Here is a 1,142-nt window from a genome sequence, read left to right as displayed (position 1 = left end):
GTGGTATATTTTCTTTTCTTGTTGTTTTCCTTAGAACTGGGCAGAGCAGACATTTAAATGCAGAGCACAAGATCAGGAGTGAGGAGAACTGGAGTCTGTCCCAGCTCTGCCACTGATCTGCTGCATGGCCTTGGGCATGCCACTTCCTCTGCCACTCCATTGTCTGCCTTGTGTATTTAGACTGTACATTCTTCAATGTTTACAGTCTTGAGTACAACAACTAGCAAAATAGGGTCCCAATCTCTGATGTGGCCTCTAGGTGCTGCTGTAATACAAATCATTTTTACTTATGGCATATTATAGGGTACTCTCCTTGTTTTAGGACCTGTGACTTGTGTCCTTGTGTATGAGGGTTTGAAGTGGTGATTTTGGCGATTCCTTGCATAAATGATTGCCTGGGAGTGCAGGGGCTACACTTGATGGCCCAGGAGGCCATTGCTATTGCTATGATCCTATATTCTTAATTAGTTAAAACATAAGTTAAATGTCCCTCTATCAAAATATATGGCAACCAATTCTGACTTGAAATTCAGTAGGAATTTGGGGCATAATTTTGCTGCATTTGAAGGAACTGTTAATTTAAATACATAAGAAGTGAAGGAGAGCACCTCTTAGCTTCCATGGGGAAAATCAGGGCTTGGAAATGTAAACTACTTTTTGTAAAGCAGTTGACTGATCTGAAATTTCCAGAACAGTTCAGAATTACAGGACCGTGTTTTGATGTCCCCAAGGACTCCCTGAAATGGGACTTTTGTCTCAAATTTGAAAGCAATTGGTTCTGAATCAGCATGTTGCTGCTTTGTTGAGATGACATGACTACTGGCTGACTACTGGCTGCCACAGAAGCAATGGAGGGTATGTTTACACTGACACAATGTGTTTTAGCTGGGTGGGTCTGGAGCACATCCTGCTCATCACTTCCACAGACACACTCCAAGCCAAGAAGCATGCCGGTGAGGCTGCTCTGGGAAGTCCCTCTGAAGCTGCTATTATAGCTTTGTTTTCTGCTGTGCTTGAGAGCAGCTGCTGGAGTAGCATGGTTATTTTCTTGAACTTCCACCCCTCCCCTCCCCTCCCCACCCCAGCAGAGTTAATTAGCCTGCCTGAGTGCCTAGCTGTGGCAGGGACATTGACCCCACACA

This window comes from Gavialis gangeticus, unplaced genomic scaffold (assembly GCF_001723915.1).
Source record: "Gavialis gangeticus isolate Ggan-Ray unplaced genomic scaffold, GavGan_comp1, whole genome shotgun sequence".
Lineage (NCBI taxonomy): Eukaryota > Metazoa > Chordata > Crocodylia > Gavialidae > Gavialis > Gavialis gangeticus.
This window is presented reverse-complemented; position numbering follows the sequence as displayed.